Genomic DNA, 13,138 nt, shown 5'->3' on the forward strand with positions numbered 1-13,138 from the left:
CTGAAAACGAAAAGAAGCAGAAACAACATCGAGTCAACACGCTGCCATTTTGACACGATCAGCCCCTGTACAGTGTTCCAAATATGGCGTGTTTCTCTGTGACTTACAAATTAAGAAGGGAACAGAACATTTATTTAGGTAGGCAAAAGTAATAATTTTCTTAATGCAATCTTTTTTGTGTATCTTGTAGCTCATGTATTTAAATAAAACAAACGTCTACAAATCAAATTAAAGAAAATTTCCTACGTAGATCTAGAAACGTTCGAAGTTTTATGGGGGAACACAACATGCTTTGCACAGTTAGCTGTATTCAGACGGATGTTTTGTTGTGGGAATGTTCATTTAAGTGATTTTTTTCAAATGAGTGCCCATTTTCCTGAAAGAAAAACCCAGTGCGGTTTCTAAAAGACCTGTTGGTGTCACGGAGCGAAAAGTTCCCTTAATGGCGCATTACAAGACGCATTGCATTGTGCATTCAGGAAAATACGCACCCGTACGAGCATCTCGCTTAAATGAACGTTACCCACCGGAACTACTGTCGTCTGAACACACACATTTATATGCAGCGTATGACTTTGAACATTTAGGCTTCCTAACCAAGATTGACGTAAGTTTGATTCATTCGTAGTAGTTGGTTTTAATACACCTGCTGCATTATTTAAAAAATAGTGTTGTTTTTGAAAGATTATAGTTCGTTGATGTAACTCTATGGGAATAACCAAATAAACTATGTTCGTAACCCTGCAGAAAGAGTAACGTTTGTTACGTTTACTGAACGTGTATCTTATCCACTTTTCACCAACACTTGCGTGTGCAATGCCAGTGATTCAGTTCATTCAGTACATACATTCAGTAATTTCTACGAAAGTGACAAGTATCGCATACTACATTGATCGAACACTTGGAAACATAAAGTCGTCTTAGCATTTAATTGCTTCGTTGTGTTGCGCTCATTAACGGACTTAATACTTAACAACACATCCAGAGAAAGTGAACATTTCCACTTGCGATAGAAACCTAGTGAGTGAGAGAAAGAAACTGAGGGAGCCAATGAAGTTATGAATTGAGAAGTAACTACAGACTTCCTCGGGAAAAAGGAATAGATGTACAATAACACAGAGACTAGGTTAAGATATAACTGGTGATGAGTTAACTGATCTAAGTGCAGACTTCCGTATATGTGAAACAGTTCATTCACCTGATGACTGCGGTTCGTGATTATATATTGTCCAGAATAGGAAGGACGAAAGATTAATGTCCCATCGACGAGGAAGTCATTAGAGACGTGATCCAGTCTGGTAGGTTTTTGAGCGTGTGCTTTTCAGTGAGCATTGTTTATCCCAGTGATAAGGTGACTTTTCGTTAATTGCCGTAGATGCAAGTTAGAGTTCTGACCCAGTCAATTTCCTTACTTTGTCAATTACTGTACAAACGAAGCCGAAAAATAGCTATTTTTATCATTTACTCGAAAATGGATGGCCCCCGGTGGTGGGGGAGAGGATTTGATGATCATTTGGGAAGTACCCCCTTCGTGATTTTATCACCCCAACCCACAAATCTAATTGCGGACCGGCCAGTTCTCTAAATCCCATCCGATTAATTTACATGTGCACAATTTTAGATGGACAATGCGATATGAGTCTCTAACTGTAGGTCCTAAGCTGGAAGATTTGCATACTGTTAGGTGACACGACGGTATCTAGCAAAAGAAATCTTTCGTTTGTTGTTGTTGTTGTTCTTGTGGTCTTCAGTCCTGAGACTGGTTTGATGCAGCTCTCCATGCTACTCTATCCTGTGCAAGCTTCTTCATCTCCCAGTACCTACTGCAACCTACATCCTTCTGTATCTGCTTAGTGTATTCATCTCTTGGTCTCCCTCTACGATTTTTACCCTCCACGCTGCCCTCCAATACTAAATTGGTGATCCCTTGATGCCTCAGAACATGTCCTACCAACCGATCCCTTCTTCTGGTCAACTTGTGCCACAAACTTCTCCCCAATCCTATTCAATACTTCCTCATTAGTTATGTGATCTAACCATCTAATCTTCAGCATTCTTCTGTAGCACCACATTTCTAAAGCTTCTATTCTCTTCTTGTCCAAACTATTTATCGTCCATGTTTCACTTCCATACATGGCTACACTCCATACAAATACTTTCAGAAATGACTTCCTGACACTTAAATCAATACTCGATGTTAACAAATTTCTCTTCTTCAGAAACGCTTTCCTTGCCATTGCCAGTCTACATTTTATATCCTCTCTACTTCGACCATCATCAGTTATTTTGCTTCCCAAATAGCAAAACTCCGTTACTACTTTAAGTGTCTCATTTCCTAATCAAATTCCCTGAGCATCACCCGATTTCATTCGACTACATTCCATTATCCTCGTTTTGCTTTTGTTGATGTTCATATTATATCCTCCTTTTAAGACACTGTCCATTCCATTCAACTGCTCTTCCAAGTCCTTTGCTGTCTCTGACAGAATTACAATGTCATCGGCGAACCTCAAAGTTTTTATTTCTACACCATGGATTTTAATACCTATTCCGAATTTTTCTTTTGTTTCCTTTACTGCTTGCTCAATATACAGATTGAACAACATCGGGGAGAGGCTACAACCCTGTCTTACTCCCTTCCCAACCACTGCTTCCCTTTCATGCCCCTCAACTCTTATAACTGCCACTTGATTTCTGTACAAATTGTAAACAGCCTTTCGCTCCCTGTATTTTACCCCTGCCACCTTTAGAATTTGAAAGAGAGTATTCCAGTCAACACTGTCAAAAGCTTTCTCTAAGTCTACAAATGCTAGAAACGTAGCTTTGCCTTTCCTTAATCTTTCTTCTAAGATAAGTCGTAAGGTCAGTATTGCCTCACGTGTTCCAGTGTTTCTACGGAATCCAAACTAATCTTCCCCGAGGTTGGCTTCTACTAGTTTTTCCATTCGTCTGTAAAGAATTCGTGTTAGTATTTTGCAGCTGTAACTTATTAAACTGATAGTTCGGTAATTTTCACATCTGTCAACACCTGCTTTCTTTGGGATTGGAATTATTATATTCTTCTTGACGTCTGAGGGTATTTCGCCTGTTCCATACATCTTGCTCACCAGATGGTGGAGTTTTGTCAGGACTGGCTCTCCCAGGGCCGTCAGTAGTTCCAATGGAAAGTTGTCTACTCCGGGGGCCTTGTTTCGACTCAGGTCTTTCAGTGCTCTGTCAAACTCTTCACGCAGTATTGTATCTCCCATTTCATCTTCATCTACATCTTCTTCCATTTCCATAATATTGTCCTCAATTACATCGCCCTTGTATAGACCCTCTATATACTCCTTCCACCTTTCTGCTTTCCCTTCTTTGCTTAGAACTGGGTTTCCATCTGAGCTCTTGATATTCATACAAGTCGTTCTCTTACCTCCAAAGGTCTCTTTAATTTTCCTGTAGGCAGTATCTATCTTACCCCTAGTGAGATAAGCCTCTACATCCTTACATTTGTCCTCTAGCCATCCCTGCTTAGCCATTTTGCACATCCTGTCGATCTCATTTTTAAGTCGTTTGTATTCCTATTTGCCTGCTTCACTTACTGCATTTTTATATTTTTCCCTTTCATCAATTCAATATTTCTTCTGTCACCCAAGGATTTCTACTAGCCCTCGTCTTTTTACCTACTTGATCCTCTGCTGCCTTCACTACTTCATCCCTCAAAGCTACCAATTCTTCTTCTACTGTATTCCTTTCCCCCATTCCTGTCAATTGCTCCCTTATGCTCTCCCTGAATCTCTGTACAACCTTTGGTTCTTTCAGTTTATCCAGGTCCCATCTCCTTAAATTCCCACCTTTTTGCAGTTCCTTCAGTTTTAATCTACAGGTCATAACCAATAGATTGTGGTCAGAGTCCACATCTGCCCCTGGAAATCTCTTACAATTTAAAACCTGGTTCCTAAATCTCTGTCTTACCATTATATAATCTATCTGATACCTTTTAGTATCTCCAGGGTTCTTCCATGTATACAACCTTCTTTTATGATTCTTGAACCAAGTGTTAGCTATGATTATGTTGTGCTCTGTGCAAAATTCAACCAGGCGGCTTCCTCTTTCATTTCTTAGCCCCAATCCATATTCACCGACTACGTTTCCTTCTCTCCCTTTTCCTACACTCGAATTCCAGTCACCCATGACTATTAAATTTTCGTCTCCCTTCACTATCTGAATAATTTCTTTTATTTCATCATACATTTCTTCAATTTCTTCGTCATCTGCAGAGCTAGTTGGCATATAAACTTGTACTACTGTAGTAGGTGTGGGCTTCGTGTCTATCTTGGCCACAATAATGCGTTCACTCTGCTGTTTGTAGTAGCTTACCCGCATTCCTATTTTCCTATTCATTATTAAACCTACTCCTGCTTTACCCCTATTTGATCTTTCGTTTAAACGCTGCAATTTCTTTCATTAAAATATTGATTATACTCATGAGAAAGAGACAGTGAAATATTTTGAATTAGAAACAATCTGGTTGCAACTTATTATTTTATTAACTTTTTTAACGCGTTTCGACTTCGTGGGTCATCTTCATATTATCTTTAAGGATAACAAAATAAGCAAAAATTAGAGAGCGGTCCCAGCTTGCACGATTCTAAATGTGTACTAGGAATTGTTACTGACGTTAACATTTTCCTCTTACAACACACTGAAAATAATAGAACGGCTGTGTGCTAGACTGAAGCACGCTTCGAATCAGATGGACCCGCAGAGGCGTTTTCCTTTTCCAGCATTTTAAAAACCATAAAACGGTTCTACGCTAGATGAAGCACACATCGAAACATATGAACCTCGAGAAACTTACTCAAAAACTACTAATATAGTATCGTGTAAGCGCAGGATGGAAAGCTAAATAAATAATCAAATTGAACGAGGCATACCTTAATGAAGTCGTACCAGCAAGCCAGAGTTGTGCGATGGTAGGACTACACTCACAAAGAAGTGTATACATTTAAACGTAACATTCAGTGCTGCCGTCGTAACTACACGGTGGGAACGTCAGTAATGGAAAACGTTGCAACCAAGAAGCACAGCGACTCGAAGTTTGGTGACTGAGTAAATGAATCATACGTTCAATACATGACGTTGAATCTGAGACGGGTGGTCGTGTGAAAGTTCACGACCGCAGTACAGAATGACCTGACTGGCCAGTGCCGCCATTAATGTTCACCGTGAATTTCTCGTGCGCCGATATGGACACTGATGGTGTGGAGGAGCTTCTACAGAGAAGTCGATGGCTGCAGCACTGTCCCGCGGTCGACTGCCGCGATGCGCTCCTCTCCACTTCCTTCGAAGTCCTTCAGCGGTTCTCAACGGACTGCCATCAGCTGAGGTCCGCCTATAAAACTCTATGGACCGCCGCCGAACGGTGTGAGCTCGTTAATGCTCTGTAGACCGTCACCAACCTAAGTCTCCCCAGAAATAAGAAAATTTTGGCTTTTTCTTCTGATCGACACTCTTTCTTCCCAGCGAACACAGTCGTTGCCAGTGGAAAGATTCAAATCGCTCTTAGCACTATCGGACTTAACATCTGTGACCATCAGTCCCCTATAACTTAGAACTACTTAAACCTAACTAACCTAAGGACATCACACACAGCCATGCCCGAGGCAGGATTCGAACCTGCGACCGTAGCAGGCCGGCAGTGGAAAGATTATAAGACGCTGCAGCCCAATAGAAAGGTTTCCTTCCAACATGGAGTGTCCTCCGTAAACAAAACGTCACCTGAACCTCAAAGCTCTCCCCTGTTTGTGAAAAGAAACGTCCGCGACTTGTGACGTCACACTCTAACAGACCAATCTCGTGTCTTTGCGCCGGTGAACTTATCCTCGCATCAGGCGTCCTCTGGAATTAGGAAATAAACCTTGCGGGGCTATCCCATTATTTTGCACAACTCGTGTTTTCGAAAGCTACCGATGGCTATCTACAAATCCGGTCTGCAAAACAGAGAAAACAGGCCTCATCGGGAGCTAGCGGCACATCTCCGCTTCCTGGCCGCACTTGTAATGGTGGACATAGCACAGCGGCCCCCTGGAATGTCGCGGCAGACCCAGTTTCACGAAGTCAATGCCTGTCCCTTCAGTCGCGCCACAAAGTTTGTGTATTCCGTAACATTATCCGTCCACTCTTCTCAGCTCCAGCGTGTTCTGTCTTCCCACAAAAGCAAAAGTGGAAAGTAGTGAGTCGTTCACTATGTTGAAGATAGGGAGTTACACAGGTGAGCGCACTACGACACACTGTGCACTAAGACATTTAATAAACATTTTCTTATTGTAGCTTCTCGTTCTCTAAATTACTGCCGGCCGGGGTGGCCGAGCGTTTCTTGGCGCTACAGTCTGGAACCGCGCGACCGCTACGGTCGCAGGTTCGAATCCTGCCTCGGGCATGGGTGTGTGTGATGTCCTTAGGTTAGTTAGGTTTAAGTAGTTCTAAGTTCTAGGGGACTGATGACCTCAGAAGTTAAGTCCCATAGTGCTCAGAGACATTTGAACCCTTTTTTTTCCTAAATTACTAAACCAATATCTAAATTAATGAAAAATCCACGCAAATGTGCCTGATACTTTTCACTTTATTTCGGAATAGGAACAGATAACTGCTCGCCAGAAACTGGGGGAAAGACCAGGTGAAACGAATATTACTGAAAATAATTGAAGACTGTGAGACGTTGTGAGTAAGAGGGTGAGTAGTTACGTTCATATCTACATTTCTATACGTTATCCCACAAGCCACCGTATGCTGCGTAGCGAAGAATACTGTGCACTACTGGTATCCATTTCCTCTCCTGTTCCACTCTAAAATAGAGCGACAGAAAAACGGCTGTCTACACGCCTCGGTGTGAACCCTAATTTCTCTTACCGTGGTTTCGCAGTCCTTACGTGATATGTACATTGGCGGCAGTAGACTCGTTTAGCAGTCAGCTTCGAATGCCAGTGCCGGCCGAAGTGGCCGTGCGGTTAAAGGCGCTGCAGTCTGGAACCGCAAGACCGCTACGGTCGCAGGTTCGAATCCTGCCTCGGGCATGGATGTTTGTGATGTCCTTAGGTTAGTTAGGTTTAAGTAGTTCTAGGGGACTAATGACCTCAGCAGTTGAGTCCCATAGCGCTCAGAGCCATTTGAACCATTTTTTCGAATGCCAGTTCTCTGAAATTCTCAATAGTGTTTCGTGAAAAGAACGTCGTCTTTCCACAAGGGATTCTCATCTGAGTTCGCGAAGCATCTCCACAACACTCGCATGTCGATCGAATCTACCGGTAACAAATCTAGCAGCACGGCTCTGTACTGCATCGACGCCTTCCTTCAGTGCCACTTGGTAGCGATTGCAAACAGTCGAGCAATACTGAAGATGAGGTCGATCTAGTGTTCAATACGTGGATTCCTTTGTAGATGAACTATACTGTCCTGAAATTATGCCAATAAATCACAGTCGTCTTCCCCACTTTCGTCATTATATGTTCGTTCCCTCTATATTGCTTTGCAACGTTACGCCTAGACATTTAAGTGACCATCACATTTCGGGGCTGTTTCTTCTATACAACTGCACTGACTCACATTCAGAGCCAGCTGCCATTCCTCACACCAACTAGAAACTCTAAGTCATCCTGTATCGTCCTGCTGTCGCTCAGCTACGATACCTACTGTACACTACACCGTAGGTATAACAACACTGGTTCCTAATAAGCAAAACATATTAACACTAACAGAAATACCCTATCACGTGTGTTCATGGCAACGTTAGAAACACATTTTTACTGTCAGCAACTAAAGTCGCTCAGTGCAAAATCGTTTTATAACAACCGTTTGGATTGACGGAAGTGGTCGCACAAAGTGCCCAATCACACACGAAGTAGACCCGGTGGAACGTGCTTCTGACGTCAATCGAAGAGAGGTAACGTCGCTTCTGAGAAGGAATCAATCACTCCGGCCGTGAGTGTTGGGCACTTCTTGACGAGAGCTTGCCCTACACGGTCCTCGTAACGACCTCACACCATCCTGAACGGCCTCCACTGCACGCTGGCTGTGGGGGCGCACCGCCGCCACTTGCCATGTAGTAACTGCACGGGCAGGAGCGAGTGAGTACCTCAGCCCGCAGTCTTCTGAACGTACGCTTCACAGATGGGAAGATTCGCCTACGCAAATGGCGTGGACTAGTCATCGTACTGTGGACAATTCAATGAAATTACTTCCTTTCAAATTCACTTGCAGTGTTCTTGGAATGTTATTCAATGTTGTATAACCTTAAATCCTGTACAGTCATATATCAATTTTCAGTTCAGTTTTGTGACGAAATTATAATGTAACAATCACAAAATGCTGGCGTAGCAGGCATAACCACTGTAACAATAGAAACTAATTCAAATTGTATGGGTTAATTTCAGTGTTTAGCAACTGTAATAGAAGTCGTATTAAGACCTGACACTTTTCGCTTTATTTTTACTCTTCTGGTTTACTCATGGTTTTTTTTTATTGCATTCTCCTTGGTTTTCCACGTGTATGTGTTGAGCATTTGCAAATAGCACGTAACAGATTTACACTTCTGTTTTCGGAAGTATCACTGTCCGCTCGCCATTCTACGTGTTTTGTTTTGACACTGCGTGATGCGTTCGTCTTTTGTTTGGTTTCATGGTAGTGGAGACGTCTACTTTCGCTGTATTATTTATATATTATTACTTATTAATCTCTGTGCAAGTACTCACACATACACGTGGAAGACAAAGAAGAATGAAAGAAACAACAAAAAACCGTAACGAAAAGGATAAAAACTGTTTATATATAAAGTCAAGCATGAGAACTGTTAATGATCCTAAAAAACAAAATTGTCAGACAAAAATGCCATTTGTTACAGTGATCACAGAAGACGATTTAAAATAAAGCGAATCGCGTCTGGTCTCGATAAGACTTTGATTACAGTTGCTGAAGACGACAGTTAACCTATACAACTTGTAAATGTGCAACTGCGGAAAACAGGTCGAAAAACAAAGAAGGCAACATATAAAAACTAATTTTTATTGTCTGACACATTCAATCAAATCTATGTATTTAGTTGTTGTACTCAGACATACTTTACAAATGATTGATCACGCTAGAAATTATACCCAATTTGAATGAATAACTTAAGATTCTACTTTCATTTGTTGCAGGTAAGTTGTGAGGAGCAAGGATGATGACAGAATTCGACGTACCGTAAATTACCTGTCATTACGTAAAGCAGGAAGCTTTTCTGTCGCACGTGCACCACATACACGACTTTGGTAAGTAACCTAACAGCTGATTTACATTCATACTTGTAGTCGCATCGCGAGGAGCGGAGTTCAGACCGCTCTCTGACCATCCAGGTCCACTTTTTCCGTGATACAGTAAAATGCCGGGATCGTTCCCAACTTGTGCTCCATCTTGACGTCGTCTTCGTCGTCGGCAGCACGTTAAATGCTGTCATTTATCTCTTTCTCTTCCTCTTCAAATAAATTCGATGTGGTGCAATGGAGAGCATGCTCTAAGGTAAAAACTACACTTGCCCATAAACGACTTCAGCTTCTTCCTTTTAGGTGGTTTCTCGCACTCAAAAACAGCCTAAATTATGTTTTTATTCCACTGTATCCCTTTAGAGGCGATTAAGTGTACCAAAACAACGATTTCACCTGAAGAAACCCACAGTTACTCAGCTTCTTTTACAAAGTAATGAGAGATCCACCGCGTGTGAAACAGCCTGTATACACGGTGTCCCGGAAATGAGCCCATCCCTTCGGCACCAAACGTCACTTTTTGCGCAGTCCGACCATAGGTGGAACGTCTCGCGCAGACCGGCCTTGTCTGCTACGAATGTAATGCTCTGTTGTCTCGGCGTATGACGCTTTGTGACATGAATTTCTATCTGCAGTTTATTTTTCTACCGGAAACCTCTAAAATCTCTAATGTTTCCGATCTACAGGACAAAAATAAACTTCAGATGGAAACTTCTGTCCGAAACTGTCATCCACCAAGGCAACACATCAGTGGATTCTTAGGAGACATAAACTGTCTCCACAGAAGCTAGCACCACCTACTGCATTGGCGATCCTGGTAATAATTCACGACCACTGAATAACGAACAACATTGCGATCCTTGAGTGTACAAAGTCATGTTTGCTGCTGGAGGGCAAGCGGCGGCGCCTGTAACTTCGACCCCCGGTAGCGTCGCTGGATGACATTTCCGGGCACGGGTTCCCATCCTCGATTTGTTTCTCAAGGAGCCCTCGACAACCCAGAAGTCTGATGCAACGCTTGTGGGATACTATACATGAATTTTGTACTCTATGGGACAGGAAGGAGCAAAGACTGATGTCATGCCGACGAGGAAATCACTAGACATTGAGCAAATGCTCTAGTTTGGAAGGATTTTTCAAAGCAACCGTCGTGGCACCAGACTCACCTGGCCTCTAGCTGCCGCGACCCTGTGCAATGCTTCACGATACCCGTAGCGAGATAACTAGTGACGGAGAGCACGGCACTTAACGCTCGCTTTGCCTGCTACTTTGCGGCAGGGCCTCGCCGTCCACTTTGCGACTACGGCGTCGTGTTGCGGTGGCAGGTACACGGCCGGAGTTGGCTCCGGAGGGCTTTGGCGGGCCCTAATAGCGCCGGCGAGATCCCACAACCTTCCGGCCCGGGACACGACGCAGCGCCGTGCGGCCGGCCGGGATTACTCGCTCTTAAGGTTGAGGATGAAGCGCGTAGACCACTAGCAAGGGGAGGGGATCGGCCTGTCTAGGTGTGTACCAAGGGGCGGGAGAGGTGGGGGAGGGGGCGGAGGGGACAACCCGACAAGGACCGCGACATCACTGCACTCAGTGGCGCAGGCGCTCCCAGAGGCGTTCGTGACAAAGCATCCACCCCCAAAGGTCAACACACTTTGTTTAACTCTCTCATTTTGGTCGTGTGTGTGCGTTTGGATGAGTTTCTCGTCTTCTTTTAATCAGCATTTCGACTGGTTTAACGGGACCCGCAAAGTTTTCCTCTCCTGTGCCGACCTTTCCTACATCTGTACTCGGCAAGCCACCTTAGAATGGGTGGTGGAGGGTATTTTGCACAGCACTGTCGCTTCCGGCCGCTCCTTTTCCAGTCGCGAACATGCCTCCGTCTGAGCTCGATTCTCTTTGTTTTTATCTTCACTACGCTTTCGCGAGGTACACACAGTAGGATGCAATGTACTGTTTGATACCTCTAGGAACGTACGCTCTGGCAGTTTTGTCCTCTCACACCGAGATGCGCAACGCATTTGTAGTGTCTGCCGTTGCAGTTGGCTGGCTATCCCTGTCACGCTTTCGCACTTACGCCGTCCTCTCTCGGGCCGTGAGAACGTACGTGGGCGAGTAGTTAGTGACGTCAGACCCAGAGCGTAAAACCAGAAACTTGGCATCTCAGATTTTTGCATCGTGGAGACGTGTGAGGCCAATGAGATGCAGCATCAGTTTTATGTCAGAGACAGAGCTTAGGAGGGGGGTGGGGGCGTTGTGTCGACATTTGCCACGCCGAACATTTGCCACGATTTTACCTGCTCCGAAGGGTTGGGTCCCTTGTCTACTCCCCCCCCCCCCCCTCTCCTCCTCCTCCTCCTCACCCGCCGCCCGACCCCTGGAAGAAAAGCGGATCATTGCAAAGGAAAGCTGCTTTCGAAGAACGCAGAAGTGTTGAGCGTATTAGAACATCTCTGTGGACCACCTGAAGAAGCGGCTCTGAAAGTGAGAAAGCAAGTGGAAAGGGCGAAGAGAAGGTCTCGAGAAGAAACTACACAGTTATCGGAGATATACGCTTATGAAATGGGAAACCTACATACTAAAAGTTATGACTTTGTTACAGTGAGTCAAAGTCTATGAAGAGAACCATGCGCCGTCGACGGAGTCAAGTGCGAGGAACCGACAAGAGCCTAAGAACTCTTATGAAATTGATCTTCATGAAGATCTACTAAAAATGAGAGAAGGCAGCAGTTTTCTTCTAGAAGACGATAGATTAGAGGAGAGAATAATGATTTTTAGTGGAAGTAAAGGAAAAGAAAGTTTCAAAACATATTCCCATTTTTTTTTTATGGATGGAACATTTAAGAGCTGCAGCAAGCAGTTTGCACAAATCTACACCATACACGTAGACTTACGGGGCCCGATTAAAGAAACAAACATTCTTCCTACTGTATTTTCAGTGCTCCGTAATAAGAAGAAAGACACATATGTTTGTCTGTTTCGTCTGAGAAAACAGGCAGTCCCTGAGTAGTGTCCTAAAGAAGTAAATGTCGATTTTGAGGCAGCTGCGATATCGGCCATTCGTCAAGTTTTTCCCACAATTGAAATAAATGGATGCTATTTCCATATGAAGAACAGTTTATGGAGAACAACTGAAGTTCTCGGTCTAACTGAGGAGTACCGCCAGAACGAGGATTTAAGACTTCGCGTCAGCATGTGTGCAGCGCTGGCATTTGTAAAACCCGAGGACGTAAGCAATGGATGGATTGAGATTCATGCAGAAGCTCCTGATACAGGAAGGCTCTCTCAATTTTTTGACTACTTTGTGGACAACTGGCTAGAGAATGAGCATTTCCCAATATAAATGTGGAACTGCTGCGGAAAAAGGCACCGAACGACGAATGCTGTTGAAGGGTGGCACAACAAAATAGTGTTATTGGAAACCCTCACCCTAGTATCACCTATTTGGTGGAATGCTTGAAAAAGGAAGCAGAGCTCACAAACTGCATGTACATGTAATTTGAAATGAATCTTGAAGATAAGAAGTGGAAGAAGTAGTACTTGAAGGTGCACGACAGGATGGAGAGAATCGTAAAGAATTATGAAGAGACTGGCAACATTAGGCCTTGCTTGAGAGCCATTGCCCATATTCAGAAACTGGACTAAAATACGTTACAAATGTATTAAAAAACCATGAAGACCACTGAGTCCTCGTAGATTACTGAGTTAAAATTATTAAAACAATGAAGCAGCATTGTCGGTGGTAATATTAAGTTGTAATTGTAAATAGAGTGTACGTTAGTTCAGCCTGTTTAGGCTGATTTTAAACACACCAAAATGGTAAATGGTCATTTATCATTTTGACAGTCCAAATCTAGTGCAAACTGTGATGA

The sequence above is a fragment of the Schistocerca piceifrons genome, chromosome 3 (genome assembly GCF_021461385.2).
Source record: "Schistocerca piceifrons isolate TAMUIC-IGC-003096 chromosome 3, iqSchPice1.1, whole genome shotgun sequence".
Classification (NCBI taxonomy): Eukaryota; Metazoa; Arthropoda; class Insecta; order Orthoptera; family Acrididae; genus Schistocerca; species Schistocerca piceifrons.